This window comes from Chiloscyllium plagiosum, unplaced genomic scaffold, assembly GCF_037043375.1.
Source record: "Chiloscyllium plagiosum isolate Xiang-an unplaced genomic scaffold, Cpla_swu_hap1 HiC_scaffold_28, whole genome shotgun sequence".
Taxonomy (NCBI): Eukaryota; Metazoa; Chordata; class Chondrichthyes; order Orectolobiformes; family Hemiscylliidae; genus Chiloscyllium; species Chiloscyllium plagiosum.
Window position 1 is genome coordinate 1,453,060 of NW_028270166.1, and position 21,094 is coordinate 1,474,153.

The 21,094-nt window shown below is 52.9% G+C and overlaps 1 protein-coding gene and 1 long non-coding RNA gene across 2 annotated transcripts in view; one reads left to right on the top strand and one right to left on the bottom strand.

Moving 5' to 3' along the window:
- Positions 1-21,094, bottom strand: part of LOC148142481 (uncharacterized) — a 156,586-nt gene that overhangs the window by 103,679 nt on the left and 31,813 nt on the right. The gene's annotated exons all lie outside the window — the stretch shown is intronic.
- Positions 1-21,094, top strand: part of kxd1 (KxDL motif containing 1) — a 70,691-nt gene that overhangs the window by 299 nt on the left and 49,298 nt on the right. The gene's annotated exons all lie outside the window — the stretch shown is intronic.

A 21,094-nucleotide genomic window follows, 5' to 3' on the forward strand; every position in this document is an offset into this window, starting at 1 on the left:
TCTGTCATTGTGTAACACTGGGGTACAGTACTGGTGGGGACAGGTCTGTCACTGTATAACACTGGGGTACAGTACTGGTGGGGACAGGTCTGTCACTGTATAACACTGGGGTACAGTACTGGTGGTGACAGGTCTGTCACTGTATAACACTGGGGTACAGTACTGGTGGGGACAGGTCTGTCAGTGTATAACACTGGGGTACAGTACTGGTGGGGACAGGTCTGTCACTGTATAACACTGGGGTACAGTACTGGTGGGGACAGGTCTGTCACTGTATAACACTGGGGTACAGTACTGGTGGTGACAGGTCTGACACTGTATAACACTGGGGTACAGTACTGGTGGGGACAGGTCTGTCAGTGTATAACACTGGGGTACAGTACTGGTGGGGACAGGTCTGTCAGTGTATAACACTGGGGTACAGTACTGGTGGTGACAGGTCTGTCAGTGTATAACACTGGGGTACAGTACTGGTGGGGACAGGTCTGTCAGTGTATAACACTGGGGTACAGTACTGGTGGGGACAGGTCTGTCAGTGTATAACACTGGGGTACAGTACTGGTGGGGACAGGTCTGACACTGTATAACACTGGGGTACAGTACTGGTGGGGACAGGTCTGTCAGTGTATAACACTGGGGTACAGTACTGGTGGGGACAGGTCTGTCAGTGTATAACACTGGGGTACAGTACTGGTGGTGACAGGTCTGTCAGTGTATAACACTGGGGTACAGTACTGGTGGGGACAGGTCTGTCAGTGTATAACACTGGGGTACAGTACTGGTGGGGACAGGTCTGTCAGTGTATAACACTGGGGTACAGTACTGGTGGGGACAGGTCTGTCAGTGTATAACACTGGGGTACAGTACTGGTGGTGACAGGTCTGTCACTGTATAACACTGGGGTACAGTACTGGTGGGGACAGGTCTGTCACTGTATAACACTGGGGTACAGTACTGGTGGGGACAGGTCTGTCAGTGTATAACACTGGGGTACAGTACTGGTGGGGACAGGTCTGTCCCTGTATAACACTGGAGTACAGTACTGGTGGGGACAGGTCTGTCACTGTATAACACTGGGGTACAGTACTGGTGGGGACAGGTCTGTCACTGTATAACACTGGAGTACAGTACTGGTGGGGACAGGTCTGTCACTGTATAACACTGGGGTACAGTATTGGTGGGGACAGGTCTGTCACTGTATAACACTGGGGTACAGTACTGGTGGGGACAGGTCTGTCACTGTATAACACTGGGGTACAGTACTGGTGGGGACAGGTCTGTCACTGTATAACACTGGGGTACAGTACTGGTGGGGACAGGTCTGTCACTGTATAACACTGGGGTACAGTACTGGTGGGGACAGGTCTGTCACTGTATAACACTGGGGTACAGTACTGGTGGGGACAGGTCTGTCCCTGTATAACACTGGGGTACAGTACTGGTGGGGACAGGTCTGTCCCTGTATAACACTGGGGTACAGTACCGGTGGGGACAGGTCTGTCACTGTATAACACTGGGGTACAGTACTGGTGGGGACAGGTCTGTCACTGTATAACACTGGGGTACAGTACTGGTGGGGACAGGTCTGTCCCTGTATAACACTGGGGTACAGTACTGGTGGGGACAGGTCTGTCCCTGTATAACACTGGGGTACAGTACCGGTGGGGACAGGTCTGTCACTGTATAACACTGGGGTACAGTACTGGTGGGGACAGGTCTGTCACTGTATAACACTGGGGTACAGTACTGGTGGGCTACAGGTCTGTCCCTGTATAACACTGGGGTACAGTACTGGTGGGGACAGGTCTGTCCCTATATAACACTGGGGTACAGTACTGGTGGGGACAGGTCTGTCACTGTATAACACTGGGGTACAGTACTGGTGGGGACAGGTCTGTCACTGTATAACACTGGGGTACAGTACTGGTGGGGACAGGTCTGTCACTGTATAACACTGGGGTACAGTACTGGTGGGGACAGGTCTGTCACTGTATAACACTGGAGTACAGTACTGGTGGGGACAGGTCTGTCACTGTATAACACTGGGGTACAGTACTGGTGGGGACAGGTCTGTCACTGTATAACACTGGGGTACAGTACTGGTGGGGACAGGTCTGTCACTGTATAACACTGGGGTACAGTACTGGTGGGGACAGGTCTGTCCCTGTATAACACTGGGGTACAGTACTGGTGGGGACAGGTCTGTCCCTGTATAACACTGGGGTACAGTACCGGTGGGGACAGGTCTGTCACTGTATAACACTGGGGTACAGTACTGGTGGGGACAGGTCTGTCACTGTATAACACTGGGGTACAGTACTGGTGGGGACAGGTCTGTCCCTGTATAACACTGGGGTACAGTACTGGTGGGGACAGGTCTGTCCCTGTATAACACTGGGGTACAGTACCGGTGGGGACAGGTCTGTCACTGTATAACACTGGGGTACAGTACTGGTGGGGACAGGTCTGTCACTGTATAACACTGGGGTACAGTACTGGTGGGCTACAGGTCTGTCCCTGTATAACACTGGGGTACAGTACTGGTGGGGACAGGTCTGTCACTGTATAACACTGGGGTACAGTACTGGTGGGGACAGGTCTGTCACTGTATAACACTGGGGTACAGTACTGGTGGGCTACAGGTCTGTCCCTGTATAACACTGGGGTACAGTACCGGTGGGGACAGGTCTGTCACTGTATAACACTGGGGTACAGTACTGGTGGGGACAGGTCTGTCCCTGTATAACACTGGGGTACAGTACCGGTGGGGACAGGTCTGTCACTGTATAACACTGGGGTACAGTACTGGTGGGGACAGGTCTGTCACTGTATAACACTGGGGTACAGTACTGGTGGGGACAGGTCTGTCACTGTATAACACTGGGGTACAGTACTGGTGGGGACAGGTCTGTCCCTGTATAACACTGGGGTACAGTACCGGTGGGGACAGGTCTGTCACTGCGTAACACTGGGGTACAGTACCGGTGGGGACAGGTCTGTCACTGTGTAACACTGGGGTACAGTACCGGTGGGGACAGGTCTGTCACTGTGTAACACTGGGGTACAGTACCGGTGGGGACAGGTCTGTCACTGTAAAACACTGGGTACAGTACTGGTGGGGACAGGTCTGTCACTGTATAACACTGGGGTACAGTACTGGTGGTGACAGGTCTGTCCCTGTATAACACTGGGGTACAGTACTGGTGGGGACAGGTCTGTCACTGTATAACACTGGGGTACAGTACTGGTGGGGACAGGTCTGTCACTGTATAACACTGGGGTACAGTACTGGTGGGGACAGGTCTGTCACTGTATAACACTGGGGTACAGTACTGGTGGGGACAGGTCTGTCACTGTATAACACTTGAGTACAGTACTGGTGGTGACAGGTCTGTCACTGTGTAACACTGGGGTACAGTACTGGTGGGGACAGGTCTGTCCCTGTATAACACTGGGGTACAGTACCGGTGGGGACAGGTCTGTCACTGTATAACACTTGAGTACAGTACTGGTGGTGACAGGTCTGTCACTGTGTAACACTGGGGTACAGTACTGGTGGGGACAGGTCTGTCCCTGTGTAACACTGGGGTACAGTACCGGTGGGGACAGGTCTGTCACTGTATAACACTTGAGTACAGTACTGGTGGTGACAGGTCTGTCACTGTGTAACACTGGGGTACAGTACTGGTGGGGACAGGTCTGTCCCTGTGTAACACTGGGGTACAGTACCGGTGGGGACAGGTCTGTCACTGTGTAACACTGGGGTACAGTACTGGTGGGGACAGGTCTGTCACTGTATAACACTGGGGTACAGTACCGGTGGGGACAGGTCTGTCACTGTGTAACACTGGGGTACAGTACTGGTGGGGACAGGTCTGTCCCTGTATAACACTGGGGTACAGTACTGGTGGGGACAGGTCTGTCACTGTGTAACACTGGGGTACAGTACTGGTGGGGACAGGTCTGTCACTGTGTAACACTGGGGTACAGTACTGGTGGGGACAGGTCTGTCACTGTATAACACTGGGGTACAGTATTGGTGGGGACAGGTCTGTCACTGTGTAACACTGGGGTACAGTACTGGTGGGGACAGGTCTGTCACTGTATAACACTGCGGTACAGTACTGGTGGGGACAGGTCTGTCACTGTGTAACACTGGGGTACAGTATTGGTGGGGACAGGTCTGTCACTGTGTAACACTGGGGTACAGTATTGGTGGGGACAGGTCTGTCACTGTGTAACACTGGGGTACAGTACTGGTGGGGACAGGTCTGTCACTGTGTAACACTGGGGTACAGTACTGGTGGGGACAGGTCTGTCCCTGTATAACACTGGGGTACAGTACTGGTGGGGACAGGTCTGTCCCTGTGTAACACTGGGGTACAGTACGGGTGGGGACAGGTCTGTCACTGTGTAACACTGGGGTACAGTACTGGTGGGGACAGGTCTGTCACTGTGTAACACTGGGGTACAGTACTGGTGGGGACAGGTCTGTCACTGTGTAACACTGGGGTACAGTACTGGTGGGGACAGGTCTGTCCCTGTATAACTCTGGGGTACAGTACTGGTGGGGACAGGTCTGTCCCTGTATAACACTGGGGTACAGTACTGGTGGGGACAGGTCTGTCACTGTGTAACACTGGGGTACAGTACTGGTGGGGACAGGTCTGTCACTGTGTAACACTGGGGTACAGTACTGGTGGGGACAGGTCTGTCCCTGTATAACACTGGGGTACAGTACTGGTGGGGACAGGTCTGTCCCTGTATAACACTGGGATACAGTAATGGTGGGGCAGGTCTGTCCCTGTATAACACTGGGGTACAGTATTGGTGGGGACAGGTCTGTCACTGTGTAACACTGGGGTACAGTACTGGTGGGGACAGGTCTGTCACTGTGTAACACTGGGGTACAGTACTGGTGGGGACAGGTCTGTCCCTGTATAACACTGGGGTACAGTACTGGTGGGGACAGGTCTGTCCCTGTGTAACACTGGGGTACAGTACGGGTGGGGACAGGTCTGTCACTGTGTAACACTGGGGTACAGTACTGGTGGGGACAGGTCTGTCCCTGTATAACACTGGGATACAGTAATGGTGGGGACAGGTCTGTCCCTGTATAACACTGGGGTACAGTACGGGTGGGGACAGGTCTGTCACTGTGTAACACTGGGGTACAGTATTGGTGGGGACAGGTCTGTCACTGTGTAACACTGGGGTACAGTATTGGTGGGGACAGGTCTGTCACTGTATAACACTGGGGTACAGTACTGGTGGGGACAGGTCTGTCCCTGTATAACACTGGGGTACAGTACTGGTGGGGACAGGTCTGACACTGTATAACACTGGGGCACAGTACTGGTGGTGACAGGTCTGTCCCTGTATAACACTGGGGTACAGTATTGGTGGGGACAGGTCTGTCACTGTGTAACACGGGTACAGTACTGGTGGGGGACAGGTCTGTCAGTGTATAACACTGGGGTACAGTACTGGTGGGGACAGGTCTGTCACTGTATAACACTGGGTACAGTACTGGTGGGGGACAGGTCTGTCAGTGTATAACACTGGGGTACAGTACTGGTGGGGACAGGTCTGACACTGTATAACACTGGGTACAGTACTGGTGGGGGACAGGTCTGTCCCTGTATAACACTGGGATACAGTAATGGTGGGGCAGGTCTGTCCCTGTATAACACTGGGGTACAGTATTGGTGGGGACAGGTCTGTCACTGTGTAACACTGGGGTACAGTACTGGTGGGGACAGGTCTGTCACTGTGTAACACTGGGGTACAGTACTGGTGGGGACAGGTCTGTCCCTGTATAACACTGGGGTACAGTACTGGTGGGGACAGGTCTGTCCCTGTGTAACACTGGGGTACAGTACGGGTGGGGACAGGTCTGTCACTGTGTAACACTGGGGTACAGTACTGGTGGGGACAGGTCTGTCCCTGTATAACACTGGGATACAGTAATGGTGGGGACAGGTCTGTCCCTGTATAACACTGGGGTACAGTACGGGTGGGGACAGGTCTGTCACTGTGTAACACTGGGGTACAGTATTGGTGGGGACAGGTCTGTCACTGTGTAACACTGGGGTACAGTATTGGTGGGGACAGGTCTGTTACTGTATAACACTGGGGTACAGTACTGGTGGGGACAGGTCTGTCCCTGTATAACACTGGGGTACAGTACTGGTGGGGACAGGTCTGTCCCTGTATAACACTGGGGTACAGTACTGGTGGGGACAGGTCTGACACTGTATAACACTGGGGCACAGTACTGGTGGGGGACAGGTCTGTCAGTGTATAACACTGGGGTACAGTACTGGTGGGGACAGGTCTGACACTGTGTAACACGGGTACAGTACTGGTGGGGGACAGGTCTGTCAGTGTATAACACTGGGGTACAGTACTGGTGGGGACAGGTCTGTCACTGTATAACACTGGGTACAGTACTGGTGGGGGACAGGTCTGTCAGTGTATAACACTGGGGTACAGTACTGGTGGGGACAGGTCTGACACTGTATAACACTGGGTACAGTACTGGTGGGGGACAGGTCTGTCACTGTATAACACTGGGGTACAGTACTGGTGGGGACAGGTCTGTCCCTGTATAACACTGGGGTACAGTACTGGTGGGGACAGGTCTGTCCCTGTATAACACTGGGGTACAGTACCGGTGGGGACAGGTCTGTCACTGTATAACACTGGGGTACAGTACTGGTGGGGACAGGTCTGTCACTGTATAACACTGGGGTACAGTACTGGTGGGCTACAGGTCTGTCCCTGTATAACACTGGGGTACAGTACTGGTGGGGACAGGTCTGTCCCTATATAACACTGGGGTACAGTACTGGTGGGGACAGGTCTGTCACTGTATAACACTGGGGTACAGTACTGGTGGGGACAGGTCTGTCACTGTATAACACTGGGGTACAGTACTGGTGGGGACAGGTCTGTCACTGTATAACACTGGGGTACAGTACTGGTGGGGACAGGTCTGTCACTGTATAACACTGGAGTACAGTACTGGTGGGGACAGGTCTGTCACTGTATAACACTGGGGTACAGTACTGGTGGGGACAGGTCTGTCACTGTATAACACTGGGGTACAGTACTGGTGGGGACAGGTCTGTCACTGTATAACACTGGGGTACAGTACTGGTGGGGACAGGTCTGTCCCTGTATAACACTGGGGTACAGTACTGGTGGGGACAGGTCTGTCCCTGTATAACACTGGGGTACAGTACCGGTGGGGACAGGTCTGTCACTGTATAACACTGGGGTACAGTACTGGTGGGGACAGGTCTGTCACTGTATAACACTGGGGTACAGTACTGGTGGGGACAGGTCTGTCCCTGTATAACACTGGGGTACAGTACTGGTGGGGACAGGTCTGTCCCTGTATAACACTGGGGTACAGTACCGGTGGGGACAGGTCTGTCACTGTATAACACTGGGGTACAGTACTGGTGGGGACAGGTCTGTCACTGTATAACACTGGGGTACAGTACTGGTGGGCTACAGGTCTGTCCCTGTATAACACTGGGGTACAGTACTGGTGGGGACAGGTCTGTCACTGTATAACACTGGGGTACAGTACTGGTGGGGACAGGTCTGTCACTGTATAACACTGGGGTACAGTACTGGTGGGGACAGGTCTGTCCCTGTATAACACTGGGGTACAGTACTGGTGGGGACAGGTCTGTCCCTGTATAACACTGGGGTACAGTACTGGTGGGGACAGGTCTGACACTGTATAACACTGGGGCACAGTACTGGTGGGGGACAGGTCTGTCAGTGTATAACACTGGGGTACAGTACTGGTGGGGACAGGTCTGACACTGTGTAACACGGGTACAGTACTGGTGGGGGACAGGTCTGTCAGTGTATAACACTGGGGTACAGTACTGGTGGGGACAGGTCTGTCACTGTATAACACTGGGTACAGTACTGGTGGGGGACAGGTCTGTCAGTGTATAACACTGGGGTACAGTACTGGTGGGGACAGGTCTGACACTGTATAACACTGGGTACAGTACTGGTGGGGGACAGGTCTGTCACTGTATAACACTGGGGTACAGTACTGGTGGGGACAGGTCTGTCCCTGTATAACACTGGGGTACAGTACTGGTGGGGACAGGTCTGTCCCTGTATAACACTGGGGTACAGTACCGGTGGGGACAGGTCTGTCACTGTATAACACTGGGGTACAGTACTGGTGGGGACAGGTCTGTCACTGTATAACACTGGGGTACAGTACTGGTGGGCTACAGGTCTGTCCCTGTATAACACTGGGGTACAGTACTGGTGGGGACAGGTCTGTCCCTATATAACACTGGGGTACAGTACTGGTGGGGACAGGTCTGTCACTGTATAACACTGGGGTACAGTACTGGTGGGGACAGGTCTGTCACTGTATAACACTGGGGTACAGTACTGGTGGGGACAGGTCTGTCACTGTATAACACTGGGGTACAGTACTGGTGGGGACAGGTCTGTCACTGTATAACACTGGAGTACAGTACTGGTGGGGACAGGTCTGTCACTGTATAACACTGGGGTACAGTACTGGTGGGGACAGGTCTGTCACTGTATAACACTGGGGTACAGTACTGGTGGGGACAGGTCTGTCACTGTATAACACTGGGGTACAGTACTGGTGGGGACAGGTCTGTCCCTGTATAACACTGGGGTACAGTACTGGTGGGGACAGGTCTGTCCCTGTATAACACTGGGGTACAGTACCGGTGGGGACAGGTCTGTCACTGTATAACACTGGGGTACAGTACTGGTGGGGACAGGTCTGTCACTGTATAACACTGGGGTACAGTACTGGTGGGGACAGGTCTGTCCCTGTATAACACTGGGGTACAGTACTGGTGGGGACAGGTCTGTCCCTGTATAACACTGGGGTACAGTACCGGTGGGGACAGGTCTGTCACTGTATAACACTGGGGTACAGTACTGGTGGGGACAGGTCTGTCACTGTATAACACTGGGGTACAGTACTGGTGGGCTACAGGTCTGTCCCTGTATAACACTGGGGTACAGTACTGGTGGGGACAGGTCTGTCACTGTATAACACTGGGGTACAGTACTGGTGGGGACAGGTCTGTCACTGTATAACACTGGGGTACAGTACTGGTGGGCTACAGGTCTGTCCCTGTATAACACTGGGGTACAGTACCGGTGGGGACAGGTCTGTCACTGTATAACACTGGGGTACAGTACTGGTGGGGACAGGTCTGTCCCTGTATAACACTGGGGTACAGTACCGGTGGGGACAGGTCTGTCACTGTATAACACTGGGGTACAGTACTGGTGGGGACAGGTCTGTCACTGTATAACACTGGGGTACAGTACTGGTGGGGACAGGTCTGTCACTGTATAACACTGGGGTACAGTACTGGTGGGGACAGGTCTGTCCCTGTATAACACTGGGGTACAGTACCGGTGGGGACAGGTCTGTCACTGTGTAACACTGGGGTACAGTACCGGTGGGGACAGGTCTGTCACTGTGTAACACTGGGGTACAGTACCGGTGGGGACAGGTCTGTCACTGTGTAACACTGGGGTACAGTACCGGTGGGGACAGGTCTGTCACTGTAAAACACTGGGTACAGTACTGGTGGGGACAGGTCTGTCACTGTATAACACTGGGGTACAGTACTGGTGGTGACAGGTCTGTCCCTGTATAACACTGGGGTACAGTACTGGTGGGGACAGGTCTGTCACTGTATAACACTGGGGTACAGTACTGGTGGGGACAGGTCTGTCACTGTATAACACTGGGGTACAGTACTGGTGGGGACAGGTCTGTCACTGTATAACACTGGGGTACAGTACTGGTGGGGACAGGTCTGTCACTGTATAACACTTGAGTACAGTACTGGTGGTGACAGGTCTGTCACTGTGTAACACTGGGGTACAGTACTGGTGGGGACAGGTCTGTCCCTGTATAACACTGGGGTACAGTACCGGTGGGGACAGGTCTGTCACTGTATAACACTTGAGTACAGTACTGGTGGTGACAGGTCTGTCACTGTGTAACACTGGGGTACAGTACTGGTGGGGACAGGTCTGTCCCTGTGTAACACTGGGGTACAGTACCGGTGGGGACAGGTCTGTCACTGTATAACACTTGAGTACAGTACTGGTGGTGACAGGTCTGTCACTGTGTAACACTGGGGTACAGTACTGGTGGGGACAGGTCTGTCCCTGTGTAACACTGGGGTACAGTACCGGTGGGGACAGGTCTGTCACTGTGTAACACTGGGGTACAGTACTGGTGGGGACAGGTCTGTCACTGTATAACACTGGGGTACAGTACCGGTGGGGACAGGTCTGTCACTGTGTAACACTGGGGTACAGTACTGGTGGGGACAGGTCTGTCCCTGTATAACACTGGGGTACAGTACTGGTGGGGACAGGTCTGTCACTGTGTAACACTGGGGTACAGTACTGGTGGGGACAGGTCTGACACTGTGTAACACTGGGGTACAGTACTGGTGGGGACAGGTCTGTCACTGTATAACACTGGGGTACAGTACTGGTGGGGACAGGTCTGACACTGTGTAACACTGGGGTACAGTACTGGTGGGGACAGGTCTGTCACTGTGTAACACTGGGGTACAGTATTGGTGGGGACAGGTCTGTCACTGTGTAACACTGGGGTACAGTATTGGTGGGGACAGGTCTGTCACTGTGTAACACTGGGGTACAGTATTGGTGGGGACAGGTCTGTCACTGTGTAACACTGGGGTACAGTATTGGTGGGGACAGGTCTGTCACTGTATAACACTGCGGTACAGTACTGGTGGGGACAGGTCTGTCACTGTGTAACACTGGGGTACAGTATTGGTGGGGACAGGTCTGTCACTGTGTAACACTGGGGTACAGTATTGGTGGGGACCGGTCTGTCACTGTGTAACACTGGGGTACAGTACGGGTGGGGACAGGTCTGTCACTGTGTAACACTGGGGTACAGTATTGGTGGGGACAGGTCTGTCACTGTGTAACACTGGGGTACAGTATTGGTGGGGACAGGTCTGTCACTGTGTAACACTGGGGTACAGTACTGGTGGGGACAGGTCTGTCACTGTGTAACACTGGGGTACAGTACTGGTGGGGACAGGTCTGTCCCTGTATAACACTGGGGTACAGTACTGGTGGGGACAGGTCTGTCCCTGTGTAACACTGGGGTACAGTACGGGTGGGGACAGGTCTGTCACTGTGTAACACTGGGGTACAGTACTGGTGGGGACAGGTCTGTCACTGTGTAACACTGGGGTACAGTACTGGTGGGGACAGGTCTGTCACTGTGTAACACTGGGGTACAGTACTGGTGGGGACAGGTCTGTCCCTGTATAACTCTGGGGTACAGTACTGGTGGGGACAGGTCTGTCCCTGTATAACACTGGGGTACAGTACTGGTGGGGACAGGTCTGTCACTGTGTAACACTGGGGTACAGTACTGGTGGGGACAGGTCTGTCACTGTGTAACACTGGGGTACAGTACTGGTGGGGACAGGTCTGTCCCTGTATAACACTGGGGTACAGTACTGGTGGGGACAGGTCTGTCCCTGTATAACACTGGGATACAGTAATGGTGGGGCAGGTCTGTCCCTGTATAACACTGGGGTACAGTATTGGTGGGGACAGGTCTGTCACTGTGTAACACTGGGGTACAGTACTGGTGGGGACAGGTCTGTCACTGTGTAACACTGGGGTACAGTACTGGTGGGGACAGGTCTGTCCCTGTATAACACTGGGGTACAGTACTGGTGGGGACAGGTCTGTCCCTGTGTAACACTGGGGTACAGTACGGGTGGGGACAGGTCTGTCACTGTGTAACACTGGGGTACAGTACTGGTGGGGACAGGTCTGTCCCTGTATAACACTGGGATACAGTAATGGTGGGGACAGGTCTGTCCCTGTATAACACTGGGGTACAGTACGGGTGGGGACAGGTCTGTCACTGTGTAACACTGGGGTACAGTATTGGTGGGGACAGGTCTGTCACTGTGTAACACTGGGGTACAGTATTGGTGGGGACAGGTCTGTCACTGTATAACACTGGGGTACAGTACTGGTGGGGACAGGTCTGTCCCTGTATAACACTGGGGTACAGTACTGGTGGGGACAGGTCTGTCCCTGTATAACACTGGGGTACAGTACTGGTGGGGACAGGTCTGACACTGTATAACACTGGGGCACAGTACTGGTGGTGACAGGTCTGTCCCTGTATAACACTGGGGTACAGTATTGGTGGGGACAGGTCTGTCACTGTGTAACACGGGTACAGTACTGGTGGGGGACAGGTCTGTCAGTGTATAACACTGGGGTACAGTACTGGTGGGGACAGGTCTGTCACTGTATAACACTGGGTACAGTACTGGTGGGGGACAGGTCTGTCAGTGTATAACACTGGGGTACAGTACTGGTGGGGACAGGTCTGACACTGTATAACACTGGGTACAGTACTGGTGGGGGACAGGTCTGTCCCTGTATAACACTGGGATACAGTAATGGTGGGGCAGGTCTGTCCCTGTATAACACTGGGGTACAGTACTGGTGGGGACAGGTCTGTCACTGTGTAACACTGGGGTACAGTACTGGTGGGGACAGGTCTGTCACTGTGTAACACTGGGGTACAGTACTGGTGGGGACAGGTCTGTCCCTGTATAACACTGGGGTACAGTACTGGTGGGGACAGGTCTGTCCCTGTGTAACACTGGGGTACAGTACGGGTGGGGACAGGTCTGTCACTGTGTAACACTGGGGTACAGTACTGGTGGGGACAGGTCTGTCCCTGTATAACACTGGGATACAGTAATGGTGGGGACAGGTCTGTCCCTGTATAACACTGGGGTACAGTACGGGTGGGGACAGGTCTGTCACTGTGTAACACTGGGGTACAGTATTGGTGGGGACAGGTCTGTCACTGTGTAACACTGGGGTACAGTATTGGTGGGGACAGGTCTGTTACTGTATAACACTGGGGTACAGTACTGGTGGGGACAGGTCTGTCCCTGTATAACACTGGGGTACAGTACTGGTGGGGACAGGTCTGTCCCTGTATAACACTGGGGTACAGTACTGGTGGGGACAGGTCTGACACTGTATAACACTGGGGCACAGTACTGGTGGGGGACAGGTCTGTCAGTGTATAACACTGGGGTACAGTACTGGTGGGGACAGGTCTGACACTGTGTAACACGGGTACAGTACTGGTGGGGGACAGGTCTGTCAGTGTATAACACTGGGGTACAGTACTGGTGGGGACAGGTCTGTCACTGTATAACACTGGGTACAGTACTGGTGGGGGACAGGTCTGTCAGTGTATAACACTGGGGTACAGTACTGGTGGGGACAGGTCTGACACTGTATAACACTGGGTACAGTACTGGTGGGGGACAGGTCTGTCACTGTATAACACTGGGGTACAGTACTGGTGGGGACAGGTCTGTCCCTGTATAACACTGGGGTACAGTACTGGTGGGGACAGGTCTGACACTGTGTAACACTGGGGTACAGTACTGGTGGGGACAGGTCTGTCACTGTATAACACTGGGGTACAGTACTGGTGGGGACAGGTCTGACACTGTGTAACACTGGGGTACAGTACTGGTGGGGACAGGTCTGTCACTGTGTAACACTGGGGTACAGTATTGGTGGGGACAGGTCTGTCACTGTGTAACACTGGGGTACAGTATTGGTGGGGACAGGTCTGTCACTGTGTAACACTGGGGTACAGTATTGGTGGGGACAGGTCTGTCACTGTGTAACACTGGGGTACAGTATTGGTGGGGACAGGTCTGTCACTGTATAACACTGCGGTACAGTACTGGTGGGGACAGGTCTGTCACTGTGTAACACTGGGGTACAGTATTGGTGGGGACAGGTCTGTCACTGTGTAACACTGGGGTACAGTATTGGTGGGGACAGGTCTGTCACTGTGTAACACTGGGGTACAGTATTGGTGGGGACAGGTCTGTCACTGTGTAACACTGGGGTACAGTACTGGTGGGGACAGGTCTGTCACTGTGTAACACTGGGGTACAGTACTGGTGGGGACAGGTCTGTCCCTGTATAACACTGGGGTACAGTACTGGTGGGGACAGGTCTGTCCCTGTGTAACACTGGGGTACAGTACGGGTGGGGACAGGTCTGTCACTGTGTAACACTGGGGTACAGTACTGGTGGGGACAGGTCTGTCACTGTGTAACACTGGGGTACAGTACTGGTGGGGACAGGTCTGTCACTGTGTAACACTGGGGTACAGTACTGGTGGGGACAGGTCTGTCCCTGTATAACTCTGGGGTACAGTACTGGTGGGGACAGGTCTGTCCCTGTATAACACTGGGGTACAGTACTGGTGGGGACAGGTCTGTCACTGTGTAACACTGGGGTACAGTACTGGTGGGGACAGGTCTGTCACTGTGTAACACTGGGGTACAGTACTGGTGGGGACAGGTCTGTCCCTGTATAACACTGGGGTACAGTACTGGTGGGGACAGGTCTGTCCCTGTATAACACTGGGATACAGTAATGGTGGGGCAGGTCTGTCCCTGTATAACACTGGGGTACAGTATTGGTGGGGACAGGTCTGTCACTGTGTAACACTGGGGTACAGTACTGGTGGGGACAGGTCTGTCACTGTGTAACACTGGGGTACAGTACTGGTGGGGACAGGTCTGTCCCTGTATAACACTGGGGTACAGTACTGGTGGGGACAGGTCTGTCCCTGTGTAACACTGGGGTACAGTACGGGTGGGGACAGGTCTGTCACTGTGTAACACTGGGGTACAGTACTGGTGGGGACAGGTCTGTCCCTGTATAACACTGGGATACAGTAATGGTGGGGACAGGTCTGTCCCTGTATAACACTGGGGTACAGTACGGGTGGGGACAGGTCTGTCACTGTGTAACACTGGGGTACAGTATTGGTGGGGACAGGTCTGTCACTGTGTAACACTGGGGTACAGTATTGGTGGGGACAGGTCTGTCACTGTATAACACTGGGGTACAGTACTGGTGGGGACAGGTCTGTCCCTGTATAACACTGGGGTACAGTACTGGTGGGGACAGGTCTGTCCCTGTATAACACTGGGGTACAGTACTGGTGGGGACAGGTCTGACACTGTATAACACTGGGGCACAGTACTGGTGGTGACAGGTCTGTCCCTGTATAACACTGGGGTACAGTATTGGTGGGGACAGGTCTGTCACTGTGTAACACGGGTACAGTACTGGTGGGGGACAGGTCTGTCAGTGTATAACACTGGGGTACAGTACTGGTGGGGACAGGTCTGTCACTGTATAACACTGGGTACAGTACTGGTGGGGGACAGGTCTGTCAGTGTATAACACTGGGGTACAGTACTGGTGGGGACAGGTCTGACACTGTATAACACTGGGTACAGTACTGGTGGGGGACAGGTCTGTCCCTGTATAACACTGGGATACAGTAATGGTGGGGCAGGTCTGTCCCTGTATAACACTGGGGTACAGTATTGGTGGGGACAGGTCTGTCACTGTGTAACACTGGGGTACAGTACTGGTGGGGACAGGTCTGTCACTGTGTAACACTGGGGTACAGTACTGGTGGGGACAGGTCTGTCCCTGTATAACACTGGGGTACAGTACTGGTGGGGACAGGTCTGTCCCTGTGTAACACTGGGGTACAGTACTGGTGGGGACAGGTCTGTCACTGTGTAACACTGGGGTACAGTACTGGTGGGGACAGGTCTGTCCCTGTATAACACTGGGATACAGTAATGGTGGGGACAGGTCTGTCCCTGTATAACACTGGGGTACAGTACGGGTGGGGACAGGTCTGTCACTGTGTAACACTGGGGTACAGTATTGGTGGGGACAGGTCTGTCACTGTGTAACACTGGGGTACAGTATTGGTGGGGACAGGTCTGTCACTGTATAACACTGGGGTACAGTACTGGTGGGGACAGGTCTGTCCCTGTATAACACTGGGGTACAGTACTGGTGGGGACAGGTCTGTCCCTGTATAACACTGGGGTACAGTACTGGTGGGGACAGGTCTGACACTGTATAACACTGGGGCACAGTACTGGTGGGGGACAGGTCTGTCAGTGTATAACACTGGGGTACAGTACTGGTGGGGACAGGTCTGACACTGTGTAACACGGGTACAGTACTGGTGGGGGACAGGTCTGTCAGTGTATAACACTGGGGTACAGTACTGGTGGGGACAGGTCTGTCACTGTATAACACTGGGTACAGTACTGGTGGGGGACAGGTCTGTCAGTGTATAACACTGGGGTACAGTACTGGTGGGGACAGGTCTGACACTGTATAACACTGGGTACAGTACTGGTGGGGGACAGGTCTGTCAGTGTATAACACTGGGGTACAGTACTGGTGGGGACAGGTCTGACACTGTATAACACTGGGTACAGTACTGGTGGGGGACAGGTCTGTCAGTGTATAACACTGGGGTACAGTACTGGTGGGGACAGGTCTGTCAGTGTATAACACTGGGATACAGTACTGGTGGGGTACAGGTCTGTCACTGTATAACACTGGGGTACAGAACTGGTGGGGATAGGTCTGTCACTGTGTAACACTGGGGTACAGTACTGGTGGGGACAGGTCTGTCAGTGTATAACACTGGGGTACAGTACTGGTGGGGACAGGTCTGTCACTGTATAACACTGGGTACAGTACTGGTGGGGGACAGGTCTGTCAGTGTATAACACTGGGGTACAGTACTGGTGGGGACAGGTCTGACACTGTATAACACTGGGTACAGTACTGGTGGGGGACAGGTCTGTCAGTGTATAACACTGGGATACAGTACTGGTGGTGACAGGTCTGTCCCTGTATAACACTGGGGTACAGTATTGGTGGGGACAGGTCTGTCACTGTGTAACACTGGGGTACAGTACTGGTGGGGGACAGGTCTGTCAGTGTATAACACTGGGGTACAGTACTGGTGGGGACAGGTCTGTCACTGTATAACACTGGGTACAGTACTGGTGGGGGACAGGTCTGTCAGTGTATAACACTGGGGTACAGTACTGGTGGGGACATGTCTGACACTGTATAACACTGGGTACAGTACTGGTGGGGGACAGGTCTGTCAGTGTATAACACTGGGGTACAGTACTGGTGGGGACAGGTCTGACACTGTATAACACTGGGTACAGTACTGGTGGGGGACAGGTCTGTCAGTGTATAACACTGGGGTACAGTACTGGTGGGGACAGGTCTGTCAGTGTATAACACTGGGTACAGTACTGGTGGGGTACAGGTCTGTCACTGTATAACACTGGGGTACAGTACTGGTGGGGATAGGTCTGTCACTGTGTAACACTGGGGTACAGTACTGGTGGGGACAGGTCTGTCAGTGTATAACACTGGGGTACAGTACTGGTGGGGACAGGTCTGACACTGTATAACACTGGGTACAGTACTGGTGGGGACAGGTCTGTCACTGTATAACACTGGGGTACAGTACTGGTGGGGGACAGGTCTGTCAGTGTATAACACTGGGGTACAGTACTGGTGGGGACAGGTCTGTCACTGTATAACACTGGGGTACAGTACTGGTGGGGACAGGTCTGTCAGTGTATCACACTGGGGTACAGTACTGGTGGGGACAGGTCTGTCACTGTATAACACTGGGGTACAGTACTGGTGGGGACAGGTCTGTCCATGTATAACACTGGGTACAGTACTAGTGGGGACAGGTCTGTCAGTGTATAACACTGGGTACAGTACTGGTGGGGACAGGTCTGTCACTGTATAACACTGGGGTACAGTACTGGTGGGGACAGGTCTGTCAGTGTATAACACTGGGGTACAGTACTGGTGGGGACAGGTCTGTCACTGTATAACACTGGGGTACAGTACTGGTGGGGACAGGTCTGTCACTGTATAACACTGGGGTACAGTACTGGTGGGGACAGGTCTGTCACTGTGTAACACTGGGGTACAGTACTGGTGGGGACAGGTCTGTCACTGTATAACACTGGGGTACAGTACTGGTGGGGACAGGTCTGTCACTGTATAACACTGGGGTACAGTACGGTGGGGACAGGTCTGTCACTGTATAACACTGGGGTACAGTACTGGTGGGGACAGGTCTGTCACTGTATAACACTGGGGTACAGTACTGGTGGGGACAGGTCTGTCACTGTATAACACTGGGGTACAGTATTGGTGGGGACAGGTCTGTCCCTGTATAACACTGGGGTACAGTACTGGTGGGGACAGGTTTGTCACTGTATAACACTGGGGTACAGTACTGATGGGGACAGGTCTGTCCCTGTATAACACTGGGGTACAGTACTGGTGGGGACAGGTTTGTAACTGTATAACACTGGGATACAGTACTGATGGGGACAGGTCTGTCCCTGTATAACACTGGGGTACAGTACTGGTGGTGACAGGTCTGTCACTGTATAACACTGGGGTACAGTACTGGTGGGGACAGGTTTGTCACTGTATAACACTGGGATACAGTACTGATGGGGACAGGTCTGTCCCTGTATAACACTGGGGTACAGTACTGGTGGTGACAGGTCTGTCACTATATAACACTGCGGTACAGTACTGGTGGGAACAGGTCTGTCACTGTATAACACTGGGGTATGGTACTGGTGGTGACAGGTCTGTCCCTGTATAACACTGGGGTACAGTACTGGTGGGGTACAGGTCTGTCACTGTATAACACTGGGGTACAGTACTGGTGGGGTACAGGTCTGTCACTGTATAACACTGGGGTACAGTACTGGTGGTGACAGGTCTATCCCTGTATAACACTGGGATACAGTACTGGTGGGGACAGGTCTGTCACTGTATAACACTGGGGTACAGTACTGATGGGGACAGGTCTGTCACTATATAACACTGGGGTACAGTACTGGTGGGGACAGGTCTGTCCCTTATAACACTGAGGTACAGTACTGGTGGTGACAGGTCTGTCCTTGTATAACACTGGGATACAGTACTGGTGGGGACAGGTCTATCCCTGTATAACACTGAGGTACAGTACTGGTGGTGACAGGTCTGTCCTTGTATAACACTGGGATACAGTACTGGTGGGGACAGGTCTATCCCTGTATAACACTGGGGTACAGTACTGGTGGGGTACAGGTCTGTCACTGTATAACACTGGGGTACAGTACTGGTGGGGACAGGTCTGTCCCTGTATAACACTGGGGTACAGTATTGGTGGGGACAGGTCTGTCACTGTATAACACTGGGGTACAGTACTGGTGGGGACAGGTCTGTCCCTGTATAACACTGGGATACAGTACTGGTGGGGACAGGTCTGTCCCTGTATAACACTGGGGTACAGTACTGGTGGGGACAGGTCTGACACTGTATAACACTGGGGTACAGTACTGGTGGGGACAGGTCTGTCCCTGTGTAACACTGGGGTACAGTACTGGTGGGGACAGGTCTGTCCCTGTATAACACTGGGGTACAGTACTGGTGGGGACAGGTCTGACCCTGTGTAACACTGGGGTACAGTACTGGTGGGGTACAGGTCTGTCCCTGTGTAACACTGGGGTACAGTAGTGGTGGTGACAGGTCTATCCCTGTATAACACTGGGATACAGTACTGGTGGGGACAGGTCTGTCACTGTATAACACTGGGGTACAGTACTGGTGGTGACTGGTCTGTCACTGTATAACACTGGGGTATGGTACTGGTGGTGACAGGTCTGTCCCTGTATAACACTGGGGTACAGTACTGGTGGGGTACAGGTCTGTCACTGTATAACACTGGGGTACAGTACTGGTGGTGACAGGTCTGTCCCTGTATAACACTGGGGTACAGTACTGGTGGGGTACAGGTCTGTCACTGTATAACACTGGGGTACAGTACTGGTGGGGACAGGTCTGTCACTGTATAACACCGGGGTACAGTACTGGTGGGGTACAGGTCTGTCACTGTATAACACTGGGGTACAGTACTGGTGGTGACAGGTCTATCCCTGTATAACACTGGGATACAGTACTGGTGGGGACAGGTCTGTCACTGTATAACACTGGGGTACAGTACTGATGGGGACAGGTCTGTCACTATATAACACTGGGGTACAGTACTGGTGGGGACAGGTCTGTCCCTTATAACACTGAGGTACAGTACTGGTGGTGACAGGTCTGTCCTTGTATAACACTGGGATACAGTACTGGTGGGGACAGGTCTATCCCTGTATAACACTGAGGTACAGTACTGGTGGTGACAGGTCTGTCCTTGTATAACACTGGGATACAGTACTGGTGGGGACAGGTCTATCCCTGTATAACACTGGGGTACAGTACTGGTGGGGACAGGTCTGACCCTGTGTAACACTGGGGTACAGTACTGGTGGGGTACAGGTCTGTCCCTGTGTAACACTGGGGTACAGTACTGGTGGGGACAGGTCTGACACTGTATAACACTGGGGTACAGTACTGGTGGGGTACAGGTCTGTCACTGTATAACACTGGGGTACAGTACTGGTGGGGACAGGTCTGACACTGTATAACACTGGGGTACAGTACTGGTGGTGACAGGTCTGTCACTATATAACACTGGGGTACAGTACTGGTGGGAACAGGTCTGTCACTGTATAACACTGGGGTATGGTACTGGTGGTGACAGGTCTGTCCCTGTATAACACTGGGGTACAGTACTGGTGGGGTACAGGTCTGTCACTGTATAACACTGGGGTACAGTACTGATGGGGACAGGTCTGTCACTGTATAACACTGGGGTACAGTACTGGTGGGGTACAGGTCTGTCACTGTATAACACTGGGGTACAGTACTGGTGGTGACAGGTCTATCCCTGTATAACACTGGGATACAGTACTGGTGGGGACAGGTCTGTCACTGTATAACACTGGGGTACAGTACTGATGGGGACAGGTCTGTCACTATATAACACTGGGGTACAGTACTGGTGGGGACAGGTCTGTCCCTTATAACACTGAGGTACAGTACTGGTGGTGACAGGTCTGTCCTTGTATAACACTGGGATACAGTACTGGTGGGGACAGGTCTATCCCTGTATAACACTGAGGTACAGTACTGGTGGTGACAGGTCTGTCCTTGTATA